This window comes from Sus scrofa, chromosome 15 (assembly GCF_054392235.1).
Source record: "Sus scrofa isolate SSC_HxYL_T2T_F1_AM1 chromosome 15, Sscrofa_HxYL_maternal_Yorkshire_Landrace_v2.0, whole genome shotgun sequence".
Taxonomy (NCBI): Eukaryota; Metazoa; Chordata; class Mammalia; order Artiodactyla; family Suidae; genus Sus; species Sus scrofa.
This window is the reverse complement of record NC_139397.1, coordinates 20,116,815-20,135,314: the sequence shown is the minus strand read 5'-3', so window position 1 is coordinate 20,135,314 and position 18,500 is coordinate 20,116,815. Positions and strand designations below refer to the sequence as shown.

Sequence of the window (18,500 nt, the reverse complement as noted above, 5' to 3'; positions counted from 1 at the left end):
TCATCTCTAGTTGCTTTCTTGCTATAGTTGCGTAGTTAAGTAGTTATGACAGGAACTGTCTGGCCTACAAAGCCTAAACTATTTACTATTTGTCCTTTTATTAAAAAAATAATTTGCCCACTACCCCCCTCCTCCCACTCCAGTATTTATCACTAGGTAGCATGAAGTACATTTTTATTTGTTATATCATTATTATCTGTCTCCACTTGATATAAACTATCTGGGGGTCGCCATTTTCAGCATTTTATTTATTGCTGTATTTGCAGAACCGAGAATAGTAGTATGCGGCAGGTAGGATGTTAATAAATATCTGTGAATGCATGAAGAAATTTGCTAGTTGGCAAACTCTGACTTTATTTTCTCAATTTATGTTTCTTGGAGATGTGAATAATTCTCTATAACTGTCTGACATATCTTATTCTACAAAAGAAAACTTCATCTTGTTAAGAACAGTGGTATTGATGGTAATGCAGCGATTGCTGGCCATCAACCTTGGGTTAAATCTAGGTGAAAATAATCTTACTCCATAGGGATTTGAATTTTTAAAATTATAGTCAGAAACAAATTTTGGTTAAAAAAACCATGCCATGTATGACATTGTAGAGCAGGGTAGGGGTGGAGGGATGGGTGTTCTTGCCTGTTTATTATTAAAAGCAATTATACTGAAAGAGCTCATGAGATCCTAAATAATTTCTAAGGGAAACATATACTCAAGGTGTTATGCTTTTTGAAAGAAGTCGAGAACCTGAAATCAGAAGTGGTAAAAGTCCTTGGTTCTATTGTGTACCAACTATATTGTGTACCAACTATATTGTGTACCAACTATATTGTGTACCAACTATATTGTGTACCAACTATATGTACCAACTATATTGTGTACCAACTATATTGTGTACCAACTATATTGTGTACCAACTATATTGTGTACCAACTAAATTGTGTACCAACTATATGTACCAACTATATTGTGTACCAACTATATTGTGTACCAACTATATTGTGTACCAACTATATTGTGTACCAACTATATGTACCAACTATATTGTGTACCAACTATATTGTGTACCAACTATACTGTGTACCAACTATATTGTGTACCAACTATATTGTGTACCAACTATATTGTGTACCAACTATATTGTGTACCAACTATACTGTGTACCAACTATATTGTGTACCAACTATATTGTGTACCAACTATACTGTGTACCAACTATACTGTGTACCAACTATACTGTGTACCAACTATACTGTGTACCAACTATATTGTGTACCAACTATACTGTGTACCAACTATACTGTGTACCAACTATATTACCAACTATACTGTGTACCAACTATATTGTGTACCAACTATACTGTGTACCAACTATACTGTGTACCAACTATACTGTGTACCAACTATACTGTGTACCAACTATATTGTGTACCAACTATATGTACCAACTATATTGTGTACCAACTATATTGTGTACCAACTATATTGTGTACCAACTATATTGTGTACCAACTATACTGTGTACCAACTATATGTACCAACTATATTGTGTACCAACTATATTGTGTACCAACTATATTGTGTACCAACTATATTGTGTACCAACTATATTGTGTACCAACTATACTGTGTACCAACTATATTGTGTACCAACTATATTGTGTACCAACTATATTGTGTACCAACTATATTGTGTACCAACTATACTGTGTACCAACTATACTGTGTACCAACTATATTGTGTACCAACTATACTGTGTACCAACTATACTGTGTACCAACTATACTGTGTACCAACTATATTGTGTACCAACTATATTGTGTACCAACTATATTGTGTACCAACTATATTACCAACTATACTGTGTACCAACTATATTGTGTACCAACTATACTGTGTACCAACTATATGTACCAACTATATTGTGTACCAACTATACTGTGTACCAACTATACTGTGTACCAACGATACTGTGTACCAACTATACTGTGTACCAACGATACTGTGTACCAACTATACTGTGTACCAACGATACTGTGTACCAACTATACTGTGTACCAACTATACTGTGTAGCAACTATACTGTGTACCAACTATACTGTGTACCAACTATACTGTGTACCAACTATACTGTGTACCAACTATATTGTGTACCAACTATATTGTGTACCAACTATATGTACCAACTATATTGTGTACCAACTATATTGTGTACCAACTATACTGTGTACCAACTATACTGTGTACCAACTATACTGTGTACCAACTATACTGTGTACCAACTATATTACCAACTATATGAGGATTATTAAAATATCTATATTACATGATTATTTTGATGAATAATCAAAATAAGATGAACTATGGTTTAATCTACATCACCATAAATATTCAATGAATACAAGCTTAATCTGGAAAAATCTGATTTTTTATTTTTCATCATTTTAAAAAACCAACAAGTATTACAAATGGGCTACTCTTGGAAAATATTCTGATGTCCATAAGGTTGATTTGGTGTCTTTCTAACTATTGGTTCAATATTTCTCTCTTCCCACATACCTTTATGCAGTTTCATAGAAATTTGAGGGGAGCTGACCTGAGTGGACCCAGTTTTTCCACTGACTGGCTATGTTGTCTAAGCCAATTATTTTACATTGTTGAGACTCATTTTTCTCCTTATGTAAAATGAGGATAATGATGATAACTACTTAATAGTAGTCTTATAAGAATTAAAGGACTGTATTAAAGTATTTAACAGAACATCTAACATATTTTAAGTTCTAAAATTTCATTTCACCAAGGTCTCCCTCTCTCTCTCCACAGCTCTTACCAACCAGGGTCAGCCATATAACTTGTGGTTATGCTACATGATTTTCAAGTCACCTAAAAAATGAAACAAAACTACTAAAGAATATGGCATAATATGGTAACACTATGTGTCCAGGATATTTAAACCTTGTTGGAATTTTGAAATTACACACACATGCACACACACACACACACAAACTCAAAGAAAATATTCTTTGATGATAAATTTCATACCCCTGAAGAAAAAAAAAAATCCTAATCTTTCAAAGGATCTCATGTAGATACTGTGTTATTCTCCCAGAATTTGGCATGGCTATTTTCTTGAAACACATCCTCAGTAACATCCTATTTTGTTCCCAACATCAGATATTTCTTTGCTTTTGAGGGAGGGGAGAATTTCTAGGTTACTTTTGTTTTACTCTCTGAGTTAAAAAGAAAGTTATATTACTGTAAAACCTAATATGCAGCTCAAGGAGAAAAAGGAGTCTGTCCCCATAACTATAAGATCTGACATCCAGTGTAGGTCGGACTGTTTTAGAATTGAAACTCAGCAACTGCTTTATTCTATTTGTTTTCTTTACTGCTGCTGTGTACAGGCTGGAATGAGTAAAGTCCTTCCACACTGTGTCTGAGAGCTCTTTCCTGGTCTTGCAGCCACACCTAGCCACTTAAGAAAGCATTTCTCTTTTTATTGGTGTCTCCGGGTACTCTTTATTTTACCTTTATCTGCATTCTTCTGCATTTCATCTATGTCTTTGATCATGCTGTACTTTGACCTCTTTCTAGCTTGAAAAGGTTTTATTCATAGACTATTCCCACCTTTCCTAACCTTTCTCAGAGTCAGCTATTTTTCCAGAGGGTCAGCAGCTATGGAATTCAGCATGCTAACTTCAAATAGTGACCTCTTTAAATAAACATTGCTAAAAGGAGTTGTTCAAAGGATGTTGTATGGACTAAATAAAGCTGGACTTAGTCAACCTTGTGAAGCAGTTGTAGTTTATCTTTCTCTTCCTCTTCTTCTATCAAAACATGACTATCCTGTGTTCCATTTCCTTAGGGTGCTGCTTAAACTGGATGACATCAATACTTAAAATGTTGAATTAATATTATTATAGCCTTTATTCCCAGTTCTCTCTCTCATTAGTAGAATTTGTATTTACCATATTTCAAGGCTACAAACATATTTTTAAACATAATTTAGCTACATTTGAAATTAAGATACATCTTACAATCTATGACCTGTTGTAATTAAATTGGCAATATTTTTCTTCCTTCGTTGTACAAAATAATGCTATAACTTATAACTGATGACCTCTTAGATTAAGTCAGAAATATGGAACTCCTAGAAAGCAAGAAGCATTAATTTGTCTGAACTTTAAGTGCAATAGAATCTTAATGCAAGAATCCATTTTGGCCAAGGAGTAATATCCTTACTTTCTCTAAACTCAGCCTGTCACATAGGTGACTGCTGGTTCCAGCTATAAAACAATTGGCTCCAAGTCCAAAAGGAGCATCCCCAAATTTAGCTAAAGGAAGCAGCTGGCTTTGCAGGGATGGGAGTGCAAACTTTCATAGAATAAGTTTATGATACTCATGAAGGTGCCAAGATGGTTTTAAGGAATATAAGAGAAAGAGTAGGTATAGAGTATACTATGGGGGGTCTGCTTCCACCTCTGTTCTATAGGAGGTAAGCAGAATTTCTAAAGCCTACTAAAAGGGGGAAAAAAATAAACACCTTTATTCCTAGCATTCATTCCTGTTTCATTATGGTTGTTTCCTGAAATTTATCTTCATAAAAGTAGGACTGTGATGCTTTGTCAACATCAATGGGGTGGAATTAAACAAAAATGAAACACACAATCTGTTCAGTTTCCTGTCATTTAACTACTTAATCATGTAGCATGTGTCTTCTACTCATTTCCCAGCTATTAGCTCATGATTTATAATTCTAGGAGGAATATTTCCACTTGTGCAATGCTGCCTGATATGGTTAAAATTACACTGCCCATCTTGTATCTCAGATGGATTTGCCAGGCTACATATCTTTAGAAATCCTTCTTGGGCTCTAGGGACTGTGTGCTTGCAATGAGACAAATTTGCCACTAGATGGTGATCTTGCAAATTAGCTCACCGAACTGTATAGTGAGAAGACAGAAATGTTCGGTATTTTTTTTTTTTTCCTAACTTTCAATGTTATTTGTACCAAAATATAACTAACTTACATCATTAAAGCTTAGTAATGTAAGATCATGAGTCATAATTAAAGAATTAAAATATAGGTTGAACTATACATAGTTGTTCTAAATTCTGGTTAAGACACAAAACTGTGGGTTACCTTCTAGGCAATCACAAAATACATACTGATTCCTATCTCAGAGATAAGGCCAAAATTTCATCAATTTTTAAATACTTTCATGTATTTTCAGTGAGGTTGATTTGTGGACCTAATTTGTTTGGGATTAGAATTGATGATCTTTACAGTTCCTGTGAATTTTAAGGGTAAATGCTTTTTAATCACTTGAAATTAAATACTATCTCTAAGTCATAATCTCTGTTAAGTTTTGTTGCAATATACTAAGAACCTCTTGACCAAATCAGAAATATTCTAGTACATCTGATTACCTTTAGCTAAATTTTGATAATCAAGTTTAGCCTTTAATGCAAGTTCGAATGACAGTCTATCTTTGTGTGCCTGCAAACACAAAGTTATGGCTATTAATGTTGAAGGAAAGACGGAATACCAGAGTAATATTTTAAAACCTCCTTTTTATTTATTTTTCTCCTTATGTGTTCTTCTCTTAAACTAGACTCAAGAAGAATAACTTTAAGTTGCTGTTGAAATCTTCTTTCTTTTTTCTAAAGACATAACATTGTTTGCAGTAATTTTTTATACACAAACAGCATAGTAATTTCTATGTGTAAAGTCTGAATCTCAGGTTGGTTGGACCACATGTTTAAGGAACGCATATCTGATCCATAATTGTTTGCAGAGACCTGAGCCTAAGAAAAGTTGTACCTTTTTCTCTTTCTTTCCTTCCTTCTTTCCTCCCTCCCTCCTTTCTTTCTTGCCTTAGCATCATTAAATATTTTTCTAGGTATTCAAGGATCACATTTTCTTCTTAGATACATCAGCTCTCCAGTGTTGGCTAATAGAAAACCACATCTAAGGCCAATAGGAGGAATTAAGTTATGCATAAAAAGAAATAAATTGTCTCCAGAAATAATCAGAGCCACCACCTATATACTGTGCCTTAAATTGTTTCTGTCTTCTCTGTGTACTACCAACTCAGCTTCTGTCCACTCATTAAAATACTGTAATCTCTTGCCAACTCAACCTACTGTAGTCTTCACACTGATAATGTGTCCCTGGTCTCAGATTCCATTTGATTTGGTCAAGCAGAAAACCAAAGTTAGTAGTATATTTCTAAAGACCCAGGTAGACCCTAAACAGCTACCACATTTAAAAAGTTAAAAACTGTGCCATTTGCTATTGTTTAAAATGGCAAACTCGGCAACAGTGCCTATTGAGTTTAATTTTTTTCAGAAGAGCTCTTACCCAACAATCAATCAAAACCATAAACCATGAACAGCACTTATTCAAACAGAAATATGTTTATAGAAATTACAGTCTAGGTGATATATACAGCATTGTGAAGGAAAAAAAATTAGAGAACAATTTGTAATTCTTTTTTTCTTTGGTCTTATTGAGGTATGGTTTCTGCTACAGGATGTAGAAAGCTAGGAATTCTGCTCCAGCAACTGCAGAAGTAAAAAAGCTGGACAAATTGAAAATTCACAGTTTTTCTCAAACCTGTCAGAGAGCTAAGTACATAAGACAGGAAGTCATCTAGAAAGCTGGGGAGAGGCAGTTGGCTATAGAAAGAGATAGAATACAAACACTTGTTTCCTAAGGCAGGGGTCACCAGACACTACCAGGAACTCACTAGGATAACTCTCAAGTTGAAGGTAGAGTGCAGACTGGTGGAAGGTGAAGGGTGAAATTGGAGGGGGACCCAGGTATTGGGGAGGGGAACTTGCACTCCAGCAGTCGTTTTACCCATGAAACCCACCAGGTGATAAATGGAAAGAATGCGAAAGTCCCAGAGACAGCTTCTTTTGTGTAGGAGAAAGAAAGAAAGTAGACATTGAAAATGAGACATGAAACTGTCCCTCAGCACCCCTGCCCCAATCTCAGTTTTCTCCACTGTCTCCTTTAAGAAACAAAAAACCTTAATGTAAAGAGAGAAGGACAATAAAAAAAATGTATTTCTTCTGGCACTGATGAAAACCCATTGCACCTGGCAGAAGAAATAAGAAACAACCCTCCGGCCCTAGAGAAGTGGTGAGGACATATTTTTAATAAAAACTCTAACTGGGGGAAGGAGCAGGAACATGAAAGCCACATCCAGGAGACCCAGGGATGCTTCTCTCCTTCACTTTCTGCCACAGGGCCAGGATTGCGGGGTAAACTTCAAGAGACAGACCTCCTGTGAAACACACTAAAAGGGAAGATTGGACCGCAAAGGTGGAATAGAAATGGAGGAAAAAACGTTGGGAAGCCAGCCTGTACTTTAAACACAGGTATCGATAACTATTTGAAAACTATTTTCCACTAAAGGCGAACATAGCAACAGCAAGTTCAAAACTATGTCTAGTCACTTATGATGGGAGCATGATAATTTGAGATAAAAGAATGTATACATGTATGTGTAACTGCGTCTCCATACTGTACAGCAGAAAAAAAAATTGTATTGGGGAAGTAACAATAAAAAATAAATAAATAAAAAACCTATCTAACTCCTGGCTAACACAAAACTTCACACTAAAAATTGAACGGGTGCGGAGTTCCCGTTGTGGCGCAGTGGTTAACGAATCCAACTAGGAACCATGAGGTTGCGGGTTCATTTCCTGCCCTTGCTCAGTGGGTTAACGATCCGGCGGCGTTGCAGTGAGCTGTGGTGTAGGTTGCAAACACGGCTGGGATCCCGCATTGCTGTGGCTCTGGCCTAGGCTGGCGGCTACAGTTCCGATTCGACCCCTAGCCTGGGAACCTCCGTATGCTGCGGGAGTGGCCCAAAGAAATAGCAAAAAGACAAAAAAATAAAATAAATAAATAATTGAACGGATGGAAAGTTCTTCCTATTACAAGCATAAAAACTACGTACCTGGGAATTCCTGCTATGGTGTAGCTGGGTTGAAAAATCTGACTGTAGCTGCTCAGGTTGATACAGAGGTGCAGGCCTGATCCCTGGCCAGCACGGTGGTTTACAGGATCTGGCGTTGCTGCAGCTGTGGCATAGGTCGGCTTGGGTTCAGTCTCTGGCCCAGGAAATTCCATGGGTATGGCCATAAAAAATTTTTAAAATAATGACTTATCCGAATCTCTATTTTCCTACACAAAGTATTTGGCTTTCTACAAAAAAAAAAAGTATGAAGAATATGAAAAGGCAACACATACTCTGCAAGAGAAAACACAGTTAGTAAAACCATCAGACTCAGCACAGATGTTGAAACTATCTAGACAGGGAATCTGAAATTACTATGATTAATATGTTTCACAAACTAATGAAAAAAATTGCACAACATGAAAAGTTAGATGGCTAGTTTCACCAGAGAGAAGAAAACCATGAGGAAAAATCAAATGGAAATGCTAGCAATGAGTAGCATAGCAGTACAGATAAAAGGTGCCTTTGGCTGAGTGGGGAAATGAGTGAACTTGAGCAAAGGGCAATAGAAATCGCCCAAAGTGGAACACAAAGAGAAAAGAAAGTGGGAAAAACAAAAATAACATAGAACAAAACATCCAACTACTGTGAGACAATATCAAAAAAAAATCTAACAGTTGTCTAACTGGAACCTAGAAGGAGAATCAGGACAGAATGGGACAGAAGAAATAGCCAAGAATTTTCTGCAATTAATCATAGCCATTTTGATGCTGTGATCCAGGAAGAGCACAGATCCAGGAAACTGGACGACACCGAACCGGATAAATAATCCCTCCACAGGATGGCAGGATAGGGAGGTGGGTGAACACAGCTAGGCATATCATATTAAAAATGCTGAAAACAAAGATAGTAGAAATCTTGAAAGCAGGTGAATCACAATCAGAGAAACAAATATGTTATAGCTAATTTCTCATCAGAAACCGTGAAGGAAAAAAACCACTATCCTTCCAAGGAATGTACTATCCTATATTCTTTACCCAGAAAATAGCATCATTCAAAAAAGAAGCATAAATAAGGGCTTCCTAAGACCAATAGAAAGCAGCTTATACTTCAAGAATCGTTAAAACAAATTTATCGGACAGCAGGAATATGATAGCAAATTGAAATTTGAATTCTTTATCAAGAAGCAAAGAGCACTGGAAATGGAATAAATGAAAGTACAATAATTATTAAATTGCTCTTAAGAGCTTAAAAGATAATGGTCAAAAGAAAAATAGTAGCAATGTATTATGTATTTACAGCAAGTATACAATAAAATGTATGGCAGCAATAACACAAAGTTGTGGGGGAAAGGAACTGGAATATGCAGTTATAATGGCCTTATACTACTGTGAAATAGTGTATAAATGGTACTTGAAATGAGTCTGATTAACCAAAGATGTATATCTAAACAATAAATCAGCCATTAAAATATGAAAAAAATAATAGTATGTTAACAGTGGAGATAAAATGGATTGATGCAAAATGTGCAATTAACCCAAGAGAAAGCAGAAAAAGAGGGGAAAATAAGGCAAATAACAGATAGAAGGACTAAACGGCCATGTTGCTAGATAGTAGATTTTAATCCTCTAGACTTCTGTTGTTTTCTCTAGAACCACTCCGATGAACCTTAACTCATATGTATAACTAGAATAATTTAGAAACAATCTTACCTGGTATGAAGATGCATTTCTACAGCTTTCATGGTTTTCTGTAGACAGAGTAAATACCTGGACTCATTCATTCATCAAATACTCATTGAACAAAGGCTTTCTCATGCCAAGCACTGTGCTTAGGACAATGGATACAATGTTGAACAAAAATAAGCACAGATCTAGTTTACATTTTCCAGTACTTACTGCCTTGTAGGTTCTTGGTCAATAAAAGTTTTCCAAAGTATATTCAGGCATTTTTCTTTTTAAACAGCTACCTTCTGATACAATAAAGAAGTTATTATTTTAGAATATTTTAATATTTGTGGCACTGCTAAGAATAAATCTTTGAAAATGAGGGGTAGTATAAAAACATGTATCTACATATAAGAGACAGTATTGGTTGTCTACATGACATTCATTGTCTCCTTATATCTTATTAAAGAACTTGATATTTTTCAGGTTTCCGATCTTTCGATCTTTCGCCGTATGACCTGTATGACTGATCCTATGACCAGATGTTAATCCTTATCAATCTAAATCAATTATCCAATTTAGCTTGCACACTTAAACCAGTGAATAATTCAGAAACTCAAACTTAATCCAATCAGTGTATGGCATTCCAGCCATGGTTATTTTTACTCCATGGGTTGATCCTTGACATAATGAGTCAAACACAATGGGAGAGAGGTTTTTTTAATTTTTTTTCCTCCGAAAATGGAAAAGTGGCTTTTTTTCTATTCTGCTACACAAGACAAGGAGTTAGGCTATCCTGGAGGTTATTGACGATTATGTTTCGGCCTGTTTGAGAACAAAGCAATACACATACAAGAAATGGCCTGATACAATTATAGAGAGACCGAGTTGGAGTCATAGTTTTAATTTTCCTTTTGCTTGCCCTATCCTGAGAACTCCAGTTAGATGAGATTCACTTAGTCATTTAATAAATATTAATTGAGCACATACTATATATCAGACATTCTTATAAAGGCATCCCCTGCTTTTTAAAAGTTCAATATGCCACTTCATTTTTACGTAAGACCTACATTAGTACCTGTCTGAGCTAACTGAAAGAAATCTAAAGACAATTTTTGCTTAAAAAAAAAAAAAGGTTAAAAGTGAAAATAGAGTTCAATGCTTGTTTTGGCACAAGGCATTCATAGAAGCGGGACATGTTTCAAGCATCAAAAATGACATCACCAAATGCCTTCCTTCAAACTATACACTCCATCTCAGCATCAGGTGCCATGGCTTTGATTTCTATGAATTTCTGTTCTTTATCTCAATGTATTTTTTGCATCTGTTAGCAAGATATGTCCTAAGGTGACTGCTTCTTTGCTTTACTTCATTTTGGCTTAGGAAAGATTTCATAAGAGTGCTCTACTTTTGAATAGTGGAAGAAACGTATGCTAAGGATATAGCATGACGGCAAAGAACAAAAGCCCATGCCTTCAGAGAGCTTATGTGCATTGTAAAGGTAGAAAGTAAATAAGAGAAGTAAATATAGAATAGATCAGATGTTAAGCAATGCTTTACTGTATTTGTTATTTTTGATTGATGTTCCTCATTCATGTGGCTATAACTTTCCATCTGAGGTCATTTTCTTCTTGCCTCTTTTCCCAGGAATCCTACCCCCAAATTGCTAACCCCTTCACTGCAGCAGCCTTGAACTCGACTCCCTCTTCCTCATCTCAGCTCCTTCTCTCTTTGTGAAGGTGGTAAAATGCCTCCAAAGACAAATCTGGAGCCATGTATTTCTCTTCTCGTTAGGATAGGTTCTGCCTGTTGCTCCATGTCTAAAAACAGCTGCCTTGTATATTTTTGGTTGGGGGAAAAGTCCAGCGCCATTCTCACAACCAGAAGTAGAAGTATACCTGAGTCTTACATGATGAATGGGATTAGGAGAGATGGACTTTCTAAGTATAAGAAATAGTCTGAATGGAGATTCGAAATAACTAAATATTATTGATGCAATTGTTGAATATAGTTAGAAAAGGAGGACAGTGTATTTCTAAGAACCATGAGTGGACACATATGTGACTAGAGGGAAAAGAAAGGAAGAGCTACATCAGAAAAGGACTTGTATCTGAATAAGCATGTATCCCTTTCCCACCTTTTTTCCCTATTATTTTTGCAGTGCACATTGCTTATTGAAAACTTTTCTGTACATTTTCACTATAAGGTTGATTAGAGTAAAACCACAACTAACTGTTCACTGTTATATTTCCAATTCCTATTTCATAATAGACACACTAATGTGTGTATATGTCTGTATATATTAAATGTATTTATCTGTACATATGGGCTTGTTTCATGCATTAAATTATTTTAAATTATTGCTGATTATATCTAACTAAAAGGCATTACCTATGATTAAGTGAGTTATTTTGAGAAATAAGTTTATTCTTCCAGGAAAATATGTTACTAAGAAAATTTATTTATTTCATTAAAAATTTCAAATATTGGCCTTCACATTAAAGCTACCTCAGGGCAAAAGTTCAAAGGGATTGTAATTAAGTAAAATAAATACAAGCGTGAATGTCCAACATATGTTAAATCAATGAAATACCCATTTTAAAAAATAACTAGTACAATTCTCTTGGTAGGTCAAGAGCCCGGACAACAGTGTCACAAATAATTTAATTAAAAAAGTCCATTTGGTGACCGCAAATGGTTATGATATTACAAGAAAGAGACTTCCTTTGAGAAGTACTTTTCTTGATTTGGTCTCCCATTGAGAAATTATTGCTAGTTCCCAAATCAAAAAACTTAGTTTTTGCCATGTGTTTTCTAATATATGATGAATGTGAGAGAGATGTTTCAAAAAAGCCACCTGGAACAAAGCAATGGGGGCACCCAAAGCTTCACTGGAAAAAATAATAAATATTTTAATTTTCCCTATTTGCATTTAGACATACTTGCTGGAACCTTTAAACACCAAAATAAATAACAAAACTTCTGAGCTATCCCATCTGACTTGAATTTTGAAAGTGTTTTACATGTAGTTAAATTCTACCTAGCTTCTCTAAAGTGATGCTTCTAGGCTCCCTGTTTTATTTTTTAAGTAAAAGTATTTGACATATTGAAATTCAGTTACCTGTCAATCAGCTGCATGTGGAATAGACCCCTTGTGGATTAGACCTAATATTTTTTTTAATTTCATAAAATTTTATATTCCACAGATATTTATGACATTTTACAGATTGTAGGCCCTTCATAGGACTTATTAAGTAAATGATTTTCCCATCTTTTTGTTGTTGTTGTTGTTATTTGAGTAAATACTATTTTTATTTTAGCATGAGAAACTGATTTGCAAAACTTTTATCTTGAAGAGCTGAGGGGAATTTATCAAAATCAGGTGGACAAAATAATTTTATATAATAAGATGAATATATAATACCTTCCAAATCCTAAAGGAATGCTTTCACCCTCTGCAGAGGCAGAAGGCAACTGTCCAGGCTAAGATAATTTAGAAAAACACATTAGGGTTAGAACTCATTGAATGCAATATAGTGACCTGAGTTAAATTGAGCAGATATTTTAAAGGGGGTATAGATGAGGGACTATTTATAAGCCTAATGGGGATTTTATAATATAAAGAAAAGATTTAACCCAAGATTCCCTAGGAAAGACTAAAGACAGGTACAATATATCTGCATATACATGCAAGTTTCTATATAAACACCCAGGGGAGAGCTCTCTGTCTGTTCTCTCTCTTCTTTCTCTAACTCTCTGTCTCTGTCTTTCTCTTTTTCTCTCTTTGTAGATTTTCTTTGCATTCAGTATGTGCTAAATTATATCACACTACCATTTTAAGCTTTTATGTTTCCTCTGTACAAGAGAGCAACCCAGACTGAAACTGGAATCTCTTAGTCCTAGTGTCTAATTTCTGGCCCCCTAAATCTGATTGGCTCACCTTGGGCAGTTTTCCATCTCTTTTTAAATTCCTAATAGAAATATTAATTTTGAAGTACTGTTCTGTATCATTTATTTGCCTTCAATATAATGCTCTACAGAGGAAGTTTAAATTGCTAATTATTTTACTTACAATTGTAACATGGTGGTTCACTATATGACTTTGTGTCATTTGTAAGATAACACAAGAGAGAATTCTACACCACGGATAACTTAAAATCTTTAAGAAACTTGGAGTTCCTGTTGTGGCGCAGTGGTTAATGAATCTGACTATGAACCATGAGGTTGTGGGTTCGATCCCTGGCCTTGCTCAGTGGGTTAAGGATCCAGCGTTGATGTGAGCTGTGGTGTAGGTTGCAGACTCAGCTCGGATCCCCTGTTGCTGTGGCTCTGGCGTAGGCCGGTGGCTGCAGCTCGGACTGGACCCCTAGCAAAAAAAAAAAAAAAAAACTTTAAGAAACTGGTAATGAGTATTTTTTTTTTTTTTTTTATCAGTAGAGCCATTAGAACAGAACACTGAGAACCAGAGGTTTGAGTCATGAGCAGAAACCTTTATATCCCAAATCTGGACTAAAGACAAAGGTAACTTAAAATTGGTAAGTGGAAGAAGGAAGCTGTAAATATCAAAGAAAGCATAGTGACTAAAAAATTCATGCATGTTATCTCCTTTTTTCCCCTACTTTCCTTATTGTTTTGTATAAGAAGCATTAGTGAAAGTGAAAATGGCAACTTAGTTTTTAGAACATAGCCAGATGGGATTGCAATGGAACAAGAAGATAACTTAGTATGAATCTATGAAGAATAGTAAAAATAAGAGAACTTCTCATCTTCCGTTTTGGAACAGAAAAGAACATTTGCATTTAGACAAAATATAGTTGTAGCATATTAAGCAGAAGCGAACCCCCATTACTATTTTATGGTATAATGATTAATTTCATATAAAAATATGAAGTGGATACCTCAAAGCAAAAACACTTCCTTATATCGAATGTATTATTTGAAGAATGTAGAAGCAGGAGTTTCCGTCGTGGCGCAGTGGTTAACAAATCCGACTAGGAACCATGAGATTGCGGGTTCGATCCCTGCCCTTGCTCAGTGGGTTAAGGATCTGGCATTGCCGTGAGCTGTGGTGTAGGTTGCAGACGCGGCTCAGATCCCGCGTTGCTGTGGCTCTGGCGTAGGCCGGTGGCTATGGCTACGATTCAACCCCTAGCCTGGGAACCTCCATATGCCACGGGAGTGGCCCAAGAAATAGCAAAAAGACAAAAAAAAAACGAATGTAGAAGGAAAGTTTCTTTCCATACTTCTGCTCTCTTTTAGACAAACTCCTGTAGACACTACTGTTTCCTCTGCTTAGCGGTCACTTGGCCTTCTTCAGTAGCAAAACCATGGTGTTTAGAGTCAAGGGGGGCATCACATGATCATAATGAAGCAAAACTCAGGTGAAGCAACTATATGAGAATCATGGTTCCAAAATATGGAGACTTTTGTTCTTTTATGAAAAACTGGAGCTATTAGATCAGCCCTTGGGTACTTTTAGATTTCTTACAGGAGATAATAAAACCCCCATTATTTACCCCATTTTATCTTAAGTTAGATAGTCTAACTTATACAGGAAAAAAAATTTTGACTCAAATTGTTTTCCACATTAAGGACACGTATGCTCTTCTAATTTATTACCACCTTATCAGTGATTACCCTGATGACTCAGTATAAATATCGAAACCATCCTAGCACTCTCCACAGCTTTAAAACACACAAAAAGCTGGAAAAATATTTTTAAAATCAAAATTTTAACTACCCAGGTCTCCTCTGCCAAAATTGTCAATACTTCTTACTTATAAAAGGAAAAAAACATAGCTCCACAGTGTAGTGACCTAATGAAAAGCCTCTTAACCTAGTGATCAAATATTGGAATAAGTGGACATCACAGGCTTTCTGGGAAGGGCATCCCATTACTCTTTTAGTAATCCTTACAAATCATGATCTACATTTAATCATACAGAGCATCAAACATACACAAATTGAGTTACAAAATAACTGTGTTGTATCTCTCAGAAATATCAAGGTCACAATAGAGACTGAGAAAAAGGAGCCCAAGAGATACGGCAACTAATTGCAGATGATCCAGAATGGATCTTGGACTGGGAAAGGAATAAATACAGAAAATTATTAGAACAATTGGCATAATTTGAATATGTATAATAGATTAGATGATTATCTATAGCTGTGTCACAATAAAAGCAAGTACTAACAGTGTTTGTGAGGTAGTGGAGGAACTAGAATCTTCATACACAGATGTATAAATCCTCAGGCATTGCTAGTAGCAATGTGCAATAGTGCATCTGCTTTAGAAAACAGTTGAGTTCTTCCTTAAAGGGTTAGCATATGATTCAGCATTTCCATTTTAGGTCTATACCCAAGAAAATTAAAAATGTATGTTGTACCTGAATGTTAGAAGCAGCATTTTTATAGTAGCCTTGAAATGCAAATAACCCAAAAATCCATCAGCATATGAATGGATAAACAAAATGTGATCTATCCATAAAATGGAATATTTTTCAGCCATAATAAAGTTTCAATATATAAAAAAAAAATAGTCTATAGCTCTCTCAGTGTTCAGTTTCCTGGTTTTGATCATTGCAGTGTTGTTATGGAAGAGGCTGTCTCTGTTTTTTATGAAATTCACAGAAAGATATTAATGTAGAGAGGTACAATGTCTCCAATTTACCACTGAATGATTAAAAGTAAAATTTCTTGAAATTATATAAAAATAAACGTTAGAAAAACCACATCCACAAAGGGAAGCCTTATCACAAGCACCACTTGGGCAGCTTTCTTTCTTAATGTCTTGATCTAATGCGTATGTTCTGTCTCTCCCCCATAATATCTTAGACATACTACTATCTTAGTATCACTCATATTGAATGATAATCAGTGATTTGCATCTTTTCCTAGGATAATCAAAACTATTCGAAGACAAAAACTGTGTCATACTTAATTTTGAAGCTGAGATTATAGCACAGAGCATGTTATAATTAGGGGCATTATAAACAGTTATTGAGTAAGCATATAGAGATGTGTAAGACTAAAGAAATATGCACTGCACATGGAGAAGGAAAATTGGTTACTATTAATGAAAGGGTTTGTAAATCTGCGATCTTATGCATTTTTTATAATCATTCATTTGACTGCGATTTAAGGTGACACTTTGGTTAATTTTAGAAAACTGAATAGTGTAAGCTGAAACACATTTAATATTCAGATTTTTACAACCACTAATTCACACACCAGTGACCCTTTGAAAGACTTGAAAACAGAGTAAATATGATAAAAATGAAACAAGACAAAAAGAATGGTACATAAATCCTAGGAAAACATATCACTTAAATGCCATTGCTCCTGTTTCAGTGTACTACTTGGTAGGAAGAGAGAAAAATCCCTTTAAATTTCTGTCTCCACAAAAGTTTTTATCTCATCCTATCTTTATCCTTTTCCCTCTTGTCCAGCCATGAGCACATTTACATAATTTTCTTGTCCACAACTAATCTCTACCACCTCTGTCTTTTAGGAGGAATATAGCACTGCACTTAAATCTTAGTGCTGTTTTTTTCCTTTTAATGTTTATTTTATTTTATTTTTTATATTTTACTTATCTGACTACTAGAAAGAATATGTTTGAAGGAAGTTCTTGTTCTCTATTCCTGATTTTCCCTTCTGCATAGAAGACTCTCCTTCCACCCCTTTGCTTACTTTACCCCAGATGGAGGCACTTGACTTGAGGAATAAAGTAGGCATTTTCAGGTCCACTGCTGTCTTCCCACAAGTACACAGACTCTCTTCTCCACCAGTGGCTGCCTTTCCGCCATCAGTCTAGTCCAGTCTGCTGGGCCCTGGTGGGTAATTCAACATCAGTGATTCATTCAGCAGGTCCAAGTGACTGTTAATCTAATCAAGCACCTCCCATTTGGCCTCTATCCATAAAAGAGCTGATTAGTGAGTTTCACCTGCCACTCCTTTATTTTATTTTCTAATTGTTTTTCAGAACTCTGATGTGGAAGGGGGGTGTTATTTCTTGGGTGCCCCTTGGAGTCCCACACAGTATTATATGACTGATTTTGTAATTTTTTTAACTCTAACGAAGTTCAATAAGAGAACCATCCTAAAAGGTGTTCTACAGCTACCCTAAACACCATGTTCTGGGTTCTTTGTTGAGAAAGAACCCTTTTACAGAAAAGATAGGTAAACAGAAGAATGTCAGTGTGAAGGCCCTCCTCCCCTCTTTTATCCTAGTCTGATGCAAATCAGTGCAGCTTCCCCTTAAAATTAACTTAACATTGTCAGACATTATTCTTAGTGAGATTTATATGCTGAAAGATTTTCAGATTTATATGCTGAAAATTTTTCTTTATCTCGATGCAAATGAGATGGGAATCCATGTTGAGACGCTGTGCTGCCAGGTATTCTTCAGGATTCCTAATACTATATCATCTCTGCAACAGAGTTTCCATAGTATATGCCCAGAAGTTTTCATATAGCTCACATGAAAATGTTGGGGTATTGGGAAATATTGGTTTGCATGAGGTTAATCATACTTAATCTTTTACAAACTATTATGGTATAAAATTCACTGTGAGTCTCTGAGAAGTGAATGTGGTTCTCACTAGTCCTCTTCACTTTGGGAGTCTTCATCTTAATAGCTTTTCTCACCAGGAGTAAAGACAGATGCTGGATGAAGGGCTGTTTTTGGTAGAAACACATGGCAGATAAATAATATTTGCTGGAATTACATCAGACTCAGGTGCGATGAGTCAGGAACACTATTTTATCAGTTTTCCCAGGGATGGTCAGACCCTGGAGGATTCATTAATGATAAATCAGTTTACAGGAAACGGATTTATAAACGAGAATGCCAATTTATT

At 35.6% G+C, this 18,500-nt stretch overlaps 1 long non-coding RNA gene across 3 annotated transcripts in view; it reads left to right on the top strand.

Annotated features, from left to right (window-relative positions):
- The window catches only part of LOC102164639 (uncharacterized), a 234,560-nt gene that overhangs the window by 24,014 nt on the left and 192,046 nt on the right, over positions 1–18,500 (top strand). For 2 of the 3 annotated variants that reach the window (XR_014829092.1, XR_014829091.1), the window contains exon 2: positions 14,074–14,174. The exons of the other annotated variant lie outside the window; for it this stretch is intronic. This is a non-coding gene — a long non-coding RNA (uncharacterized LOC102164639). The remainder of the gene's footprint in view (positions 1–14,073; positions 14,175–18,500) is intronic. 3 annotated transcript variants of the gene reach the window in all.